General features: G+C 46.9%; 1 protein-coding gene across 3 annotated transcripts in view; it reads left to right on the plus strand.

The window, feature by feature from the left end:
* The first annotated feature begins 201 nt into the window (after nt 1-201).
* Nucleotides 202-18,759, plus strand: part of ccser2b (coiled-coil serine-rich protein 2b) — an 83,939-nt gene continuing 65,381 nt past the window's right edge. For all 3 annotated transcript variants that reach the window (XM_048246507.1, XM_048246509.1, XM_048246508.1), the window contains exon 1: nt 202-475. The gene's annotated coding sequence lies outside the window, so the exon portion shown is untranslated. The remainder of the gene's footprint in view (nt 476-18,759) is intronic.

The raw sequence follows: 18,759 nt of genomic DNA on the forward strand, positions 1-18,759 counted from the left end.
GTTTAGTCATTTAAGTAGGCCCAAACCGTTATGGTTCACCTGAACTCTTAGCCTAACTGGATTGTAAAAGCTTTGGTGCAATATTGAAGTCTGTGGTTAAAGCGACGGAGGCGCTGTCTCGTTGTGTGTTCTTGACTACGTCAGCGTCAGCTGTGCTAGCTTGTAGTTCATGGAAAAAAATCTGGAGCACAAGTAAGGAACACCGCCTGCCTGACGGACACACAACCCCAGCGAGTACTGCAGTCGGAAAGCGGTCGTGATCGTTACCTACAGTAGGCTATATATTTATGGAGCGCACTGTACAGCAATCCACAATGAAGTAGATCAATGTAGAGGAATAGAAGGCTATGTTTGCATTTTATTAAAAACATTAACACTAGAGCATAGCAAGCTATCTACCACCCCACGAGCTGTGCTGCCTTTTGTCGCTGGGAAAACCAGAGGAAAGGATTTATCAACAAGTTCCCACCATAAGGTACATCTAACTGGATAATGCGTCAATCTATTTAATTGTTGTTTGCAAAGTGGATTATGATTGTTATGTTTACATGTGTTGACAACCGTGGTAATAGTCGTAGTTCGCCGGTAGCCTACTGTCGTGTATCTTCAATGCGAAGGACGTAAACCCCATTTATGACGGTAACGTTAAATCTATGTATTACATTAGTAATACCCTATGGTAATACCTCACATGGCTAGATGTTTACCATTTGGTGGAGCCCAAAACAATCCTTTGCTAGCGTGATCATGGAAGGTGGAAGCGTTACCTAGCAAGATCCCATAACGTCATTCTCCAGACGTCTCTGCGCGTGAAGTTGCCTTTTCCGCCCGCCGTGTTGTCGTTTTAAACGGGGTGCAGATCCCATTTGTTCAGTGGTCTCCGTAGCATTGCAGACTACATGTACAGTAGCTAACATGAGTACAGATTTCTAGCTGTTAGCCATGTCAGGTGACGTGAACATTATTGCAATGTTCTGCTGCCAAAACAAAACAAAACGGAATGACTGCCGCTCACTTTTGTAGGTGTCGAGTGAAGCCAGGAAATGTGGCATTCTCCCAGCTGAGAACCATTGTGTTGTGACTGATGGTCGGTTCTTCTGTCTAAGTTAAAATAGTTATCGTTTTATATTGAAAGACCATACTGGAATAACGTTTTCCCCCTAGCGATTAACCAAGTATTAATTGATGAATACAGTCATAAACAGTTGTGAGTTTAGTGATTGGATCTACTTTGCATAGGCCTGTGGGCCGAAAGTCTACTAAATCATTATTGTGTGATGGCTAGGTATTTTTGTAAGTCCAGTTTGTTCTGCTTCCTGTTTTCTGTCGTTATTCATTTTTCCCCAACATCCTAAGTCTTCTTCTCTCTCTCTCTCCCCCTGAAAAGGAGGGTCCCAGATGGAGATAGCGCTATGATTGGTTTTAATGGCGGCGTAGTGGTGGCCACCGCCAGCCTGATGTAACATGACGCTCCCACTGGGCATGTGAGGGCATGGAACCACGATATCAGTGCTGTGTGTGTGTGTGTGTGTGTGTGTGTGTGTGTGTGTCACAGACTGACAGACAGATCCCGTTCAAAAATCTTTTCAGCATACACTTCCCACACACACACGCACACGACCTGCTGGGCAGCTAAACTCCTACATACCGCCAGGCCTGCCTGTCTGTCTGTTCACCCTAACGAGATTAAAATCACTAGCTGCCATCTCTACGCGTTAGCCTACTCCCTTGAACCTCCTTGGGATTAGCCTACTTGGAAGATCAGTTCAGGATTAGTTATGCCAAGAATGCTTCGAGAGCTGCTCCAGCGTGTGAGGCTGTGGATGGTGTTGGCTTAATTGCTGGGATTATTCAGACATGACACGCCCTACAGGCTAGCAGACATGATTAGCACTCATACAGTGCGGCTGCTAGAGATGATGCTACTTACTGCCCTAAGTGCTTTAGGGGGGCTATTAAATGCCACTGGTGCTCCAGTTAAATGAGCTCAAGCCCAGGGGATGCTGGGTGGCAGTAGCCTAATTAAACACAACCTGCTTCTGATGGTACTAAAGGCTCAGCTAGATTTTTGGGACACCTAGTCTCTCATCTCTTCTGTTTTAGGATGTCCTTGCCTCGCTGCTTTTCTCTTCCACTCTCTTCTAATTCTGACGACGCTCATTACCCCCCATTACCTCTCATCAGCGTCTTTTCCCCACTTCTGATCCTTAACCCTCTCTTAGCCTCATGTCAATCAACACCCCTCTGTTTCCCCTCTATCTCTTTTCCTCTCCTCTGCTGTGCTTCTCATCATCTCTCCTCTCCTCTCCTTTCCTCTTCTCTCCTTTCCTCTGCTCCCCTCTCCTCTCCTCTCCTCTTCTCTTCTCTCCCTCCCCTCTCCTCTCCTCTGCTCTTCTCTCCTCTCTTTTTCTCCCCTTCTGTCCTCTTCTCTCCTTTTCTCCTCTCCTCTTCTCTTCCCCCCCTCTCCTCTGCTCTCCTCTCAGGTGTATTATGGCTCTATATTATGAGCACGATGAGGTGCCTTTGAGCAAAGCACCTAACCCCCAACTGCTCCTCCTCAATGGCTCAGTGTGTATTTGTACTCCGTGTGTGCATGTGTGTGTGTGCATGTGTATGTGTGTGTACTCACTGTGGTCTGACATCCTGTTCAGAATCGTCTCTAAACATTTTCTGCTACTGCAGTCTCTGGTGCAACCCTCTTCCCATATCTATAACAGTGTGTGCGTGTGTGTGTGTGTACACAACTCTCTTCCCATACCTACAACAGTGTGTGTGTGTGTGTGTGTGTGTGTGTGTGTGTGCAACTCTCTTTCCATACCTATAACAGTGTGTGTGTGTGTGTGTGTGCAACTCTCTTCCCATACCTACAACAGTGTGTGCATATGTGTGTGTCTGTGTGTGTGTGCGTGTGTGTGCAACTCTCTTCCCATACCTACAAAAGTGTGTGCAATGTGCATGTGTGTGTAATCTTGGATTGCTTAAAAGCAGAATGAAAGAAATCCTTCAGGACAAATACAGCAACTGAACTGAACAGATCCAGCGCCAGGTCAGGTCTGGGTGGGTTCCGGTTCAGGTTCTAGTATTCTGGCCTCAGCGGTTCTCCTGTTCTGAGGGCTCACGGGTTCCTCTCCCAGCTCTGCTGGCTCAGCACTGCTGATGAGCGGCTCTGTTTACAGACACGCGTGGTCAGTGCCCCACACTTGATCGAGAGACGACATGTTTCCTGCTCCCAAAATAAACAGAGTCCCTTTTCCTCTGCTCGCAGCGTTCGCTTACATGAAGAGTGACCTTGGGTCTAGCTAGCTAGCGCGGTGAGGTGAGGTGCTCACTGGACTGAGCAGGCCACGTGGCACCAGGCTGGTCTTCAGGTGTGCTGCTGTGAGCACGGTGGATTCTCTCTGCTGATAAGGGAGGAATGCAGCACAGGACTTCTTTCTCCCTCATAAACTCTCTTTCTCTCACTGTAGTACACACATACTTACTCTCTCTCTCTCTCTCTCTCTCTCTCTCCCCACCCCTCTCTCCACCCCCACTCTCTCTCTCTGTCTCTGTGTGTCTGATGTGTGTTGTGCTGGGCCTGAGTCTGGGCTTTAACAGCAGAAAGAGCTGTGTTCCAGTGTGTGTGTCTGAGGTGTATTGTGCTGTGTGTGTGTGTCTGAGGTGTATTGTGCTGTGTGTGTGTGTCTGAGGTGTATTGTGCTGGGCCTGGGCCTGGGTCTGGGCTTTGACAGCAGAGAGAGAGCCGAGGGAGGGAGAGAGCTCCTTTTGTGCTCATGTCACGGCCCTGCATGGCTTCCTCACTTGCAGCAGCTTGGGAGCCTTGTGCATTGTGTTTGTTTGGGGTGAGGCCATCAGTGTGTGTGTGTGATGGTGACGCTATTGTACAGTGTTTGTGTGCAGTCGTAATGGGTTGTGCTCTGTGTGTGTGTGTGTTTGTGTTGGGGAGGACACACGTTTGTAATGCCACTGCTGTACTACAGTTTGTTTTATGTCTTTGTGATGTTGAGGTTGTTGTGCTGTGTGTGTGTGTGTGTGTGTGTGTGACTGCTGCACCCATTGAGGAGTGTTTGTTTAGCTGGTGGTCAGCCTCTGTGTGTGTGCGGTGCCTGGCTCCCATAGCTGCTGGTGGTCCTCTCCCTGGGTGGGGGCCTGTGATGGTTCTCAGAGAGGATGGCATCTCGAGAGTGTGTAAGTCTGGGGATCACAGAAAGCTTCTGCACTATGTCATATAAACTGAGGGCCTGAAAGCACCCCAGAGCACCGCTGTAGAGGCCCCTCTCTGTCATCAAATGTCCCTCTCTGTCATCAAAACACCCCTCTCTGCACCATCAAACACCCCCTGTCATTTCCTCTGTCAACCCCTCTCTGCCATCAAGGGCCTCTCTGTCATCAAATGCACCCCCTCTCTCATCATCAAACGATCAATGCCCTCTCTGCCATCAAATGCTCTCTGTCATCAAATGTCCTCTCTGTCATCAAACACCTCTGCCATCAAACACCCCTTTCTGCCATCAAGCGCTCCCCCTCTCTGTCATCAATTGCCCCTCTCTGTCATCCCCTCTCTGTCATCAATGCCTCTCTGCCATCAAATGCCCTCTCTCTGTCATCAATTGCCCTCTCTGCCATCAAATGCCCCTCTCTGTCATCAAATGCCCCTCTCTGTCATCAATTGCCCTCTCTGCCATCAAATGCCCCTCTCTGTCATCAATTGCCCTCTCTGTCATCAAATGCCCCTCTCTGTCATCAATTGCCCTCTCTGCCATCAAATGCCCCTCTCTGTCATCAAATGCCCCTCTCTGTCATCAATTGCCCTCTCTGTCATCAAATGCCCCTCTCTGTCATCAATTGCCCTCTCTGTCATCAGCTGGTGGTCAGTGCTGTGTGTGTGTGTGTGTGTGACTTGTTTGTTTAGCTGGTGGTCAGCCTCTGTGTGTGTGTGGGTGCCTGGCTCCCATAGCTGCTGGTGGTCCTCTCCCTGGGTGGGGGCCTGTGATGGTTCTCAGAGAGGATGGCATCTCGAGAGTGTGTAAGTCTGGGGATCACAGAAAGCTTCTGCACTATGTCATTTAACTGAGGGCCTGAAAGCACCCCAGAGCACCGCTGTAGAGGCCCCTCTCTGTCATCAAATGTCCCTCTCTGTCATCAAACACCCCTCTCTGCCCCACCCCCTCTGCCATCAAACGCTCCTCTCTGTCATCAATTGCCCCTCTCTGTCATCAAATGCCCCTCTCTGCCATCAAATGCCCCTCTCTGTCATCAAATGCCCCTCTCTGCCATCAAACACCCCTCTCTGTCATCAAACGCCCCTCTCTGTCATCAATTGCCCCTCTCTGCCATCAAATGCCCCTCTCTGTCTCTGAAGAGAGTTTCTCAGAAGGACCCTCTCAACTCAACTCGATTCGTTTTGGCAAATACTCGTCACCCAAACACACACCCAAAAGAACGCACACTTCAATGCGAGAGGATCAACGCGCCGTCTCTTTATCATTATTGCATTCCTCTTTCCTTCTTTCTTTCTTTCTTTCTTTCTTTCTATCGCTTTTTATCTCTTTTCATTTGCTTTCCTCTCTCTCAAAACGGCTGCACTGATAGTAAATGTGTCATTACCGTATAATCTGTCAGAAAACGCTTATTAATGGTCAGCAACATGTTGTCATCGTTTCTTTTCCTCTCTCTTTCTCTCTCTCTCACTCACACACACACACTCGCTCCTAATGAGCTAGTCGGCAGTGTTTGTTATGTTTTTTTTGGAGGAGATGATGGCTGGGACTTGAACACACTGTGGCAATGTGTGTGTGTGTGTGTGTGTCCATCAGGGCCTGTGGGAGAATGCAGAATGCAGGGCTTTGTGTGTGTGCATCCGGGGGCAGCTGATGTGGTGAAGAGGCAGCGGCCGCGTTAAGAACCCTTAGCCCGCTCACAACAGGGACATTGTCCCCAGACAGGGCTCCCGGCCTGGGAGACCCACATGGGTGTGTGTGTGTGTGTGTGTGTGTGTGTGTGTGTGTGTGTGTACATGCCTTGCGGCCTCTTGTCTGGTGGAGTGCACGACGCGAACACACACAGAAACACACACATACTGTACACACACACACACACACTGTACACACACACACACACACACACACACACACACACACACACACCGTCCGTTTCATGGGGATTAGCACAGCTCACTGTCCTTGAATCTCCGACGATAGCTTACTGAAACTGCAGGCTTTGATATGATGGAGATTATGGATTTTAAGCTCTCTCCTATCACTGGTTCATTAGGATTTGTGTTCAATACTGGAGTCGCCCTGGTGGTGGCTATCATTTGTGACTGCATTTGCCCTTCATAACCATGCTGCAAAGGCTCAAGGTTGATGTCCTTCTCCACAAGCTTTTACTAGTACTACCCAGAAGTGACCTGGATAAAACGCTTTTGGGAAATGACCCAATCCCTGTCCCACCTGTTGCTGAAAGTGTGTGTGTGTGGCTGTGGTGGTATGTGTGTGTGTGTGTGTGTGTGTGTGTGTGTGTGTGTGTGTGTGGCTGCGGTGCTGTGAATAGTTCAACAGCGCATCTGTTTCTATTGAGATGAAAATGGGAAAGAAAAGACTCTCAGAGAGAACACTAGAGAGAGACCTGGCCATTCAGAGGTTGAAAAGCCACGAAGCATGTTAGCTCAACATCACAAAGGAATCCCAACACAGCAGCTGGACCCATAAAGAAAAAAATCTGAGAGAGAGAGAGAGAGAATGTGTGAGAGAGAGAGGGGAGAGAGAGACTAAGAATGTGAGCGAGAGGGGAGAGAGGAGAGAGAGACTGAGAGAGAGAGGAAGACAGAGAGAGAGAGGAGAGAGACTGAGTGACAAGCGATCTCTCAGGGGAAGTGGCCTCTCCTTGCATTGTTAGTGCATCAATGAGCACTTCAATCTACTGCCTCATCCATCTTTTGTTATTTAATCAAGAGTGCTAATGTCCCTCTCTGCCTGCTCTCTCTCCTCTTCTTTCTGTGTGTTAAAGTATCAGTGTGTATGAGGACATGCAGTATGTTTGTGCAAACTTGCATACAGTGATAATGTGTACTCCCCAGCCCCCTACACACACACACACACACACACACACACACACACACACACACACACACACACACACACACACACACACACACACACACACACACACACACACACACACACACATACACACACAAGAGTAGGATCGGCAGCTGTAATTAACTTTGCTTTGCTAACCTCTTCCAGGCCAGTAGCCCTGATCATGGCCCAATTAACCCCCATCCATGCGTTAGACTCTGATGCTGCCGCGCATCAGCACCCTGCTCCCCCACAGAGCTGCCATGGTGCTTCTCCTCTCCCCTGCTTCTCTCGGCCCATTAAACCAAATACGGAACGTGCTGAGAGCCCATCTTGGCAAGTCAAGACGCACGAGACGCTTCCAGCGGCCGCCTCAAGCCCCTACTGTCTGCCCCATGCGACAGATGTAGGACGCGGTCGCTGGTTTGAGTACACTGACGGCTTTACGCTGTGAATGTTATTGGTTGAATCCATCATTTTGTCTGCCTCATGTAGTTGGATTTGTACTGTGCAGTCAGGGTGATATCACATTTGCACAATGTGAAGCTACACCAGGGTGTCATGTCTAAGAGGATGTTTAGCGGTTTCTCTGGGCTGAATGATCAATCCACTGAATCCACATTGTGTCGTTTTCTATTCCCTTCTCCATGTAAAGCAAAACCATTGCAATACAATAAGAAAATAGGGCTTCAGCAATTAATTGATGAATTTATTGCTTGTACATCCGTAAGGTGCATTTTCCACCACATAGTCGCTCTGTCAAAAGATGACCAGTTTAATGGTATAACTTGCTTGTACATCCGTTAGGTGCGTTTTCCACCACATAGTCGCTCTGTCAAAGCATGACCAGTTTAATGGTATAACTTGCTTGTACATCCGTAAGGTGCGTTTTCCACGTCTGCTGCTCCAGGTTCCTCCTCACCATTATCACGAGTTTAAAAATGGCCCCTCCCCTTTCACTATGTAGCCAAAAGGGCGACCATTGAGGGCTAAAGGTGTCCAGCTTTCCACACTCAACTTTTTGACCTTTATGAGAGCACCATCCGGGTGCTTGCAGCACACACAAATGCACTCAAATGAGGAGTTAACCCTTCACAGATTGCACGGAACATTACATTTTTTCAGACTTGATGCCCTTGCGGCACAAAAAGGTGTATTGTGTGGTTATGTTACATGACAGAGATACAATATATCCACCATTGTAATCAGGTGAAATAGCCCATTGAAATGGTATAAAATATAATTCATAAGTTTGAGGAGAACACACATACTGGTAATTTGTAAAAAATCTCTTCAAAATTCAACCCCAAAAAACACGAAAATATCAGTTTGTCAAGTTTCACCCCCAATTTCTGTTAAAAATGGACAGAAACAGAGTGTATGAGAGATTCACAATTTTGTCTTCTACTTAGTAAAAAACAAACAGAATCAATTTGTCACCTTTTGTTCAAAAGTTAATATACATGTATTAGTAGAATAGTGACAGAAGTCCGGAAACTGGAAGAGAAGCCTGCTGCTTGGTCAGACTGTGTGTGTGTGTGTGTGTGTGTGTGTGTGTGTGTGTGTGTGTGTGTGTGCAGACTTGGAGATGGTGGCGAACACTCAGCTGGTGATGTTTTTGGAATTTAAATTTTCAGTGGAATGACCACCGTAGGGTCCCCGTGTCCTGCCCTGACGTGAGCGCTCTCTGTACTCTGTGTGAGTCTCCTTTGTGGAGGTGAGGCGCTGTGTCTTGTGATGCCTGCTGTGGCTGAGGGCAAACTGGACCATCTGGCTCGCACAGATGCTACCAGAGCCGAGGCCCTGTGCTCATTTACGCCCCAAATGAAGCCCCAGGGAGCGCAGGAGCAACTCACTAAAGTCACCCAGACGGTTAGTCCAAGTCCATTGTACAGTAGAACATCACTAAAGTCATCCAGACAGGCATCCAAGTCCATTGTACAGTAGAACATCACTAAAGTCATCCAGACGGTTAGTCCAAGTCCATTGTACAGTAGAACATCACTAAAGTCATCCAGACGGTTAGTCCAAGTCCATTGTACAGTAGAACATCACTAAAGTTATCCAGACAGGCATCCAAGTCCATTGTACAGTAGAACATCACTAAAGTCATCCAGACGGTTAGTCCAAGTCCATTGTACAGTAGAACATCACTAAAGTCATCCAGACAGGCATCCAAGTCCATTGTACAGTAGAACATCACTAAAGTCATCCAGGCGGTTAGTCCAAGTCCATTGTACAGTAGAACATCACTAAAAGTTAGTCCACCATTGTACAGTAGAACATCACCAAAGTCATCCAGACGGTTAGTTACTAAAGTCATCCAAGTCCCATTGTACAGTAGAACATCACTAAAGTCATCCAGACAGGCATCCAAGTCCATTTGTACAGTAGAACATCACTAAAGTTCCAGTCCAAGTCCATTGTACAGTAGAACATCACTAAAGTCATCCAGACAGGCATCCAAGTCCATTGTACAGTAGAACATCACTAAAGTCATCCAGACGGTTAGTCCAAGTCCATTGTACAGTAGAACATCACTAAAGTCATCCAGACGGTTAGTCCAAGTCCATTGTACAGTAGAACATCACTAAAGTCATCCAGACAGGCATCCAAGTCCATTGTACAGTAGAACATCACTAAAGTCATCCAGACGGTTAGTCCAAGTCCATTGTACAGTAGAACATCACTAAAGTCATCCAGACAGGCATCCAAGTCCATTGTACAGTAGAACATCACTAAAGTCATCCAGACGGTTAGTCCAAGTCCATTGTACAGTAGAACATCACTAAAGTTACCCAGACGGTTAGTCCAAGTCCATTGTACAGTAGAACATCACTAAAGTCCCACCCAGTCACGGTTAGTCATCCAGACGGTTAGTCCATTGTACAGTAGAACATCACTAAAGTCATCCAGACAGGCATCCAAGTCCATTGTACAGTAGAACATCACTAAAGTCATCCAGACAGGCATCCAAGTCCATTGTACAGTAGAACATCACTAAAGTCATCCAGACGGTTAGTCCAAGTCCATTGTACAGTAGAACATCACTAAAGTCATCCAGACAGGCATCCAAGTCCATTGTACAGTAGAACATCACTAAAGTCATCCAGACGGGTAGTCCAAGTCCATTGTACAGTAGAACATCACTAAAGTCATCCAGACAGGCATCCAAGTCCATTGTACAGTAGAACATCACTAAAGTCATCCAGACGGTTAGTCCAAGTCCATTGTACAGTAGAACATCACTAAAGTCATCCAGACGGGTAGTCCAAGTCCAAAATACCCCACACAGTCATTTCTAGAACACTCCCAATTGACCTTTGCACGCAAACATTTCTGGTCAAAAATCACTGTCGAACCTTGTGTGATTTTCACACAGATGACTCAGATGAACTATGGTTTCCACACGGACGTTTTTAGACCACATCCTCTGCTCGCATTATTGGCTCTCATAAAGTATTGCTTCCAGATCAGTGGGCCCAGGGACACAGCAGAACAACAGTGAGATTTCCTATTGATCCACATCTTTGCCACGACAGGTTAAGTACTGCGCTTTTGCATAATTGATGAGGAGGCCTATTTGAGGCACCGTAACTCAATAGTTTTGCTGCCATCGACAAAGAAGATGTGTGTGTGTGTGTGTGTGTGTGTGTGTGTGTAGGTGTGTAGGTCAGTATCAGTCTTGGCCAAATGTTACAAAGCAGACCCACATGACTCACTCTCAGCCTGGGGGCACAAGCATGCAGAATGCGACTGCAGATGCCCCCAATTGGGGTCCGTTGCTAGGCATCTCTTCTCGTTGCTAGGCATCTCTTCTTGCCCTATCGTCCACATGGAGCCATACACCAGTGGACCTCAGTTATATAAAAGACTTAAAAATACTGTACGTATTAGGAATTTATCTGCTTATGCGCACACACACAAAATCAGCTGAAGTGTGTGTTTGTGTATATGTATTATCCACACACACACACACACACACACAGTTATCCAATTTGTCTGTTTCGTGTGAAACCCTAGTGTGTGTGGAGGACACAGTGTCAGAGGACTGGACAGTTTCAGCGTGATTGCTCAAGGACCATCATTACTCATCGTCACCAGCCCTGTGTCATCTCTCTGCAGCTGTGGGTGTGTGTGCGTGTACGAGATGCAGCCACAAACAGAAACTCCTCATTTTTAAAGGGTGCTTTCCATAAATATTAGGTGTGTTTGTGCATGGATAAAGAAATGATAATGTTGTTGGCTCAAACCGCACACCAAAGAAGATTGGACTCAGGAGTTTTGATGATGCATGCTTGTCATTAAAATGAGGACAGTGTTTTTGTGGTGATTTTTAGGACGTGTTTCTTAGTGAGAGCAGCTGTCTGTGGGCCAGGACAGGGCCGGATCAGAGCCGGATGTCGTCTGCCCACACATTCCATTATCTGTCTGTGGGGGGAAGATGTCCTCTCCTACCCAGGGGTGGAGCAGAGCAGAGACAGAGGCGGAGCCAGACACACTGCTATCAAATATTAACATGCCCGTGTGTTTTTCCGAACACCGCGTGCAGCCAAGACGTCACGCATTCGCCCAGCCACACACACACACACACACACACACACACACACACACACACACACACACACACCTGCTCAGACTCCTCATAACGTGCTTCTCTTACTGCCGAGCAAAGATGGATGGTTTATCATTTTAAAAAGGTAAACAAAGGGATATGTCCAAGGCATATGTTTCTAAATGAGTTTTTTTTACCATTGTTTTTATTGACCATATTGCGTATGCTTATAGGCTTATTGTTCTCTTTATGTCATTTTCCAACTTCCAACTTTCCTTAGCTTAGCTGAAGTTAATGTGCAGGTACTCCTCGTTGCCATGGTATCGATGTCGGGTGATCTTCGCCGGGGGGGCTATATTGCATGAGGGGGTAAGCTGCGGAGCTCCGAGCACAATTGATCGGCTCTGATTTAATTAACGAGCGCTAATTACCCGGTGTTCCGTCCGAGCGCGGCTGCAGCATCAGCAGATCCCCTGTGTTGCAGGCTGCTTCAGGCTGCTGGCTCATGGGCCAGTAAATTAAGCCCAGCTCAACTTCAACTCAACCTGTTCGCCTTCAGGACACCATACACCATCATTGTTTCCCCCCAGACATTTCTAGACCAGATCACTTCACTTCACAATTTCACCAAAATGTCCTGTCCCTTCCTTGTCTGGACTTCGGACTTGTAACCGGAGGGTTGCCGGTTCGAACCCCGACCAGTAGGAATGGCTGAAGTGCCCTTGAGCAAGGCACCTAACCCCTCACTGCTCCCAGAGCGCCTGCTGTTGTAGCAGGCAGCTCACTGCGCCGGGATTAGTGTGTGCTTCACCTCACTGTGTGTTCACTGTGTGCTGTGTGTTTTCACTAATTCACGGATTGGGATAAATGCAGAGACCAAATTTCCCTCACGGGATCAAAAGAGTATGTATACTATACTTACTTACACTTATACCAAGGTATCCACACAAGTGAACAGCAGTTCCCACTTTAATTTCTGGTTATTGCCATTCAGGTGTGTTTGGCTGGTCCAGGCTGATTGGCTGGCTCACTGGGCAGTAGATCAGGGAGGAGAAGGTTTGTTTGATCCTGTCCAGCCCTATAGAACCCTCACAGTGGCCGTCCAGCCCTATAGAACCCTCACAGTGGCCGTCCACCGACAGCAGCAGGCAGGACAGGAGCAGCCGTCAAATGACGCCCACAGGAGTGGCTGAATGACAGCTGACTGCACACAAACCGTTAGAGGGGTTTTATAGAATGTGAATGTGGTCATTAATGTGTGCTGTGTGTTGCAGTTTTCCTACGCTTGCTTTGTCATTATGCTCCGACTTCTGAAGAACTTCTACAGGGTTGATTGCATCAACATTTTACGGCTTGTAATGTGATTCCTGACGTGGGTTTCCTGGTTGCCGGTTATCAAAGATTCTTGAGCGCCCCACAGTATAATCCTTGCCTGATGCCTCACAGTTTTCTCACTAATGAGGTTTCCACAGATACATTCTTCAACTCTCTTCTCTGCTGCCACACCTGGATAAGCTGCGTGGCCTCCACTGGTGTGGGTCGGTAGGCATGCATATGTAGAGGACGTGGTCAGCATTTTGCTTTACAGTTTTACTGTCTTCTTATTGTCAGGTTGACTCTCTTTTCCTGAAATGGACTTGATAATAATCAGGCTAAACGGACTTGATAATAATCAAGCTAAACGGACTTCATAATAATCAGGCTAATCGGACTTGATAATAATCAGGCCAAATGGACTTGATAATAACCAGACTTCATAATAATCAGGCTAAACGGACTTGATAATAATCAGACTTCGTAATAATCAGGCTAAACGGACTTGATAATAATCAGACTTCATAATAATCAGGCTAATCGGTGGGCTACATGTTTTCTGTTCTTTTCCACCTTAACCAAGCACTAGGTCACCTGCAATTGCCTGAGCAGTGTGTGTGTGTGTGCGTATGTGCGCGTGACTGTAACTGCATTCACATCAGATAATGATTAGTTGAATGTAGGATGTGTCACTCGGTAATCATAGGTGTGTCTAAGAATGAAACATAATGGAGAAGACAAACACAGTCTGTAAGCACACACACACATACGCACATTGACAAACACACATTTAGAAACTCATACATATACATATACATATACACAAACACACACGCACGCACACACACACACATACACACATTGACAAACACACAAGACATTCATGCATACACACACACACACACACACACACACACACACACACACACACACACACACACACACACACACACACATAGTGTCTCAGCAGCAGTTAAATGTCAGCTGTTTGAACTGGTCATTCTGGTTGGCAGGGCATGAGTAGTGGAACAGGATTTAATTGAAGCCTCCTCTCCTCTCTTCTCCACTCCTCTCCCCTCCTCTCCTCTCTCTCCTCTCTTCTCCTCTCCTCTCCATCATTATGTGCACATTCAGTCACTTTGCATAGTTTTCTCTCTCTATCTCTGTGTATGTGTGTGTGTGTGTGTGCTTGTGTGTGTGCGTGTGTGTTGCCTCCGACACTTTTCTCCAGGTCTTACCAATAGATGATTATTATTAGGAAGCTAAGGCAATGTTGATACAAGCACCAGATATGCCTACTGCACACTCTACACACACACACACACAAACATGTAGAGACATGTGCACCATCGTTACATAAATCACATCATGAATTCAAACATGGCTGTTCTGGGAATGACACCCAATGGTTTTTGCTGTCAATGTTAAGCATGTTTCACCGGCTTGAACTGGTTGTCTGTTCTCAAGGCTTTGCAGAAGTCCTCTCATTCCTTTGCTTTGCTAAGATGTGCCTTCTGTGCTGTGCTGTGCTGGGCTGTTAGCGGCCGGCTAATACGGTTTGAATGAGCGCTGGGTGATTGGGTTTAGTAGTGTAAGGAATGTAAGCCTGGCCTGGGGCTTGGATTATCCCCGTCTAGTCTGAGGGAACTGCATTCATTACCCCCAAGCCCATGTGCAGCTCCTCCTGTCCCCGTCCAGAGTGGCAGCATGCACTTACATTCTCAAGGCATGAACCCAGAATTGGCCAGTCGGTCAAAAATTGGAGCTTAAGTTTGCACGGTAAGTGCTTTTGGAGCCAGAGCTTGCATACTTACTTAGTCTTAAGTCCACTAGTGAAGCGACTGAAATAGCTGCCATTTTTTGTTCCTCCAGACGACTTCACATTTCACTGAGAGTCCCCTCTCCAGCTAGCCTTGTTAGCCGACTATTCCACCACTCTCCAGCTAGCTAGCCCTGTTAGCCGACTATTCCACCACTTTCCAGCTAGCTAGCACTGTTAGCCGACTATTCCACCACTCTCCAGCTAGCCCTGTTAGCCGACTATTCCACCACTCTCCAGCTAGCTAGCCCTGTTAGCCAACTATTCCACCACTCTCCAGCTAGCTAGCCCTGTTAGCCGACTATTCCACCACTCTCCAGCTAGCTAGCACTGTTAGCCGACTATTCCACCACACTCCAGCTAGCCCTGTTAGCCGACTATTCCACCACTCTCCAGCTAGCTAGCCCTGTTAGCCGACTATTCCACCACTCTCCAGCTAGCCCTGTTAGCCGACTATTCCACCACTCTCCAGCTAGCCCTGTTAGCTGACTATTCCACCACTCTCCAGCTAGCTAGCCCTGTTAGCCGACTATTCCACTACTCTCCAGCTAGCCCTGTTAGCCGGACAGTTCACAGACAGGCTAGAGTGGACTCTAGTCTATAGCCTCTCATATGGTGCAAATGCAGGTCTATAGTCTCTCATATGGTGCAAATGCAGGTCTATAGTCTCTCGTATGGAGCAAAAGCAGGTCTATACTCTATAGCCCATATTTATGGTGCAAATGCAGGTCTATAGCCTCTCATATGGAGCAAAAGCAGGTCTATAGCCCATATTTATGGAGCAAAAGCAGGTTATAGCCTCTCATATTTAAGATATGAAAGTAGGTCACCTTTATCTATTTCACCTCTGGGCTGCAGACCCTCTTCTACCTCTCCCATTCTCCCCCTCTCCCCTCTTTCTCTCCTCTCCCCTCTTTTTTCTCCTCTCCTCTCTCATCTCCTCTCTCCTCCCCTCCTATCCTCTTTTCTCTCCTCTCTTCTCCTCTCCACCCTTTCTCCTTACCTTTCATCTTCTCTCCTCTCCTCTCCTCTCCTCTCTTCTCTCCCTTGGGCATCATGGGTGGCCAGTCATACATTCCATAATGTGTTGGCATGGAAACCTGTGTGATGTGCCAGGAGGGGTGGGGGGCAGGGCATGAGGGGGAAGTGGGTTTTGTGGCTACTGTATGGCTGGCACACTGGGCCTCTGAAAATGGACGGGGTCTTGGCTATGCCCTATTCACTGTATAGGGTCCTGTAGCCTGCACTGTGAGATTCTATATTATTATATGAGGACTTTATAGGGTCCTGTAGCCTGCACTGTGAGATTCTATATTATATGAGCTTTATAGGGTCCTGTAGCCTGCACTGTGAGATTCTATATTATTATATGAGGACTTTATAGGGTCCTGTAGCCTGCACTGTGAGATTCTATATTATTATATGAGCTTTATAGGGTCCTGTAGCCTGCACTGTGAGATTCTATATTATTATATGAGCTTTATAGGGTCCTGTAGCCTGCACTGTGAGATTCTATATTATTATATGAGGACTTTATAGGGTCCTGTAGCCTGCACTGTGAGATTCTATATTATTATATGAGCTTTATAGGGTCCTGTAGCCTGCACTGTGAGAGTCTATATTATTATATGAGGACTTTATAGGGTCCTGTAGCCTGCACTGTGAGATTCTATATTATTATGGACTTTATACAGTCCTGTACCCTGCACTGTGAGATTCCCTGTGAGATTTCCATTTGATTTGTGTGTGTGTGTGTGTGTGTGTGTGAGAGAGAGAGAGAGAGAGAGTGTAAGCTGATTCCATAGAGAATGTCCACCCTCTGGTAGTTCATGTACCAACAGATAACGAGTGACACTCTTATCGGTTTGAGAGGGTGTGTGTGTGTGTGTGTGTGTGTGTATGACTTAAAGCCAAAACCGGAGAAATATTTGGTGTATTTGCCCTGGCTTGCTTTATGAGATGTAACAGATGGAGATTGGCTGTATCCCGCAACTGTGTGTGTGTGTGTGTGTGTGTGTGTGTGTGTGTGTGTGTGTGTGTGTGTGTCAGACATAGTTTCTCAAATACAGCATCTGGGATCTGGCTGGATTTGACCAGCAGGCTACTCAAGGTCATCAGACGGTACACCTCATCATGTCTGCCCTCCCAGTATGTGTGGGCGTGTGTGTGCGTGGGCTTGTGTGTGTGAGTGTGAGTGTGTGTGTGTGTGTGTGTGTGTATGTGAGAGTGTGTGTGCTAGTGTAGTGCAAACAGCATGCTCTTGGACAGAGGACATATCCCAGGACCATTACAGAGCTCTTATACATCTCAATACATCTGTGCTGATCAATTAACGCCCTGACATGAGAGGAAGCACTTATGAAAGTGTGTGTCTGTGTGTGTGTCTGTGTGTGTGTTTGTGTGTGTGTGTGTCTGTGTGTGTGTGTGTGTAGTGTATGTTTGGCGGAGGGGTTGTCTGTCGTGGAAATATGATTGATTATGGAGGTCTGTCTCACTCCACACACATGCAAGATCAATAATCATCACTTGCGTTGACCTGATTCTGGTGGATTGTCACACTGCACGCTTCCACTGACCGGTCGGTCATGGTCTGGTCACGAACCTGTCTGAACTGACCCCTCAAGTAGAGCACAAGTGGAGTGACAGGGCGATTTCGGGCAGATTCCTTTTATGTGTGTGTGTGTGTGTGCGTGTGCGTGCGCTGTGTGTGTGCGCGTGTGTGTTTGTGCGTGTGCGTGTGCGTGTGTGTGTGTGTGTCTATGTAAGGGGCTATATGTTTACCCATGTGCTTCCTAGCACAGATGGACAGATGGTTAGCTTGTCAGTGTTCCTGTAATGGTTGACCAGTGATATCTGATAATGAACAATCAAAGGTCCTCGCTACCATAAATACACTAACTAAGAGTGTTAATGTGAGTCCACATAGGTCCCTGTGAGTGTGTGTGTGTGTGTGTGAGAGAGAGAGAGAGACGACGCACACACACACACACACACACACACACACACACACACACACACTCATATGCTATTATTTATTCTATGTTCACATGTGTCAGCTGTGTCAGTGTATGTATGTGTGTACGTGTGTGTGTGAGCGCTGTGTATGTGTATGTGTCTGTGTGAGTGTGAGTGTGTGAGCGCTGTGTCAGTGTGTGTGTGTGTTTGTGTGCGTGGTTGTGTGGGGTGTGGAGGACAGACACAATTTCCGGTAAATCTCCTCCACTGGTCATAATAGACAATTATGACAAATACAGAGATGCTACTGTCTGAGTCACACCTCACTTAGAGGAGAGAGAGAGGAGGGAGAGAGAGAGAGAGAGAGAGAAAACAAGAAGGCATTTATATGTCATTAAAAAACTCAAATTGAAATGCCAGTCAGGCCATCCTTAAAAATATTTTCGTTTGCCGTAACCCGACCGACCCTGTTAATTTAGAACCGACCCAAATATATTTTTTTTCCCCCTTTTAGTCCGACCGACTTGCCGGTTGTAAACTTGCGTTAATACCGACCGATTGTTTTTTTTACTCTAAACAACCAATACAAATGCAATAAAATAATATTTCTTTAAGTAGGCCCAAGTATTGTGAATACAAATTGCCTACATGCAAACGTGGCTCACTTAAAAAAAAACCCTGTGGCGTCATCTCTACACCATTGGTTTTATGCATGCCACACTATGGCCTACGCTTCGTTTCATTCACACAAACTGATAACGCTTTTACTTGGCACGAAGTTCTGGAAGAACTGTGGCCAGATCTTTTCTCATCCCTTCTCCCCTTAGTCTAACGGTGACCGTGTCGGAGTATTGAAATTGGTTGTGGTCTATTCAGCATTTCTCAAAATATGGGTCCGCAACATGGAAACTGCTGGTCCGCGGAGTCGTGGAGTGAAATTAGGCCCGGTGCTTCATCTGATAATTTGCTGCGCAGTTGATCAAGAAACCGCGGATCGACAAAAAAGAAAACAAACGTTTCTGCTATCGATGTCATTA

This window comes from Alosa alosa, chromosome 6, assembly GCF_017589495.1.
Source record: "Alosa alosa isolate M-15738 ecotype Scorff River chromosome 6, AALO_Geno_1.1, whole genome shotgun sequence".
Classification (NCBI taxonomy): domain Eukaryota; kingdom Metazoa; phylum Chordata; class Actinopteri; order Clupeiformes; family Clupeidae; genus Alosa; species Alosa alosa.